Below are 271 nucleotides of genomic sequence, written 5' to 3'. Positions count from 1 at the left end.
GAAGTCGGGCTGGCGCCAGGCGAGGCGCGGGGGGCACGAAGACGCTTCTGCGAGACGGGGACGAGGATGGAGCCGTCTTACGCCGCTTTTCTTCACCGCCGGCGCCTTCCCGCGCTGTTTGCCTTTCCAGCTCTTGAGCAAGAAACCCAAGAACGGCCCCGGGGGCTCCCTGAAGTGGTCCCGCTGTGCTCCGGGGCAGCGGCGTTGGTGGCAGCCTGCCGAGCCGGCCCCCAGCGCGGGGTTTTGCCTTATTGCAAAGCTAGCTCCGTAG

Source organism: Pterocles gutturalis, unplaced genomic scaffold (assembly GCF_000699245.1).
Source record: "Pterocles gutturalis isolate BGI_N339 unplaced genomic scaffold, ASM69924v1 scaffold11112, whole genome shotgun sequence".
Classification (NCBI taxonomy): domain Eukaryota; kingdom Metazoa; phylum Chordata; class Aves; order Pterocliformes; family Pteroclidae; genus Pterocles; species Pterocles gutturalis.
This window is presented reverse-complemented; position numbering follows the sequence as displayed.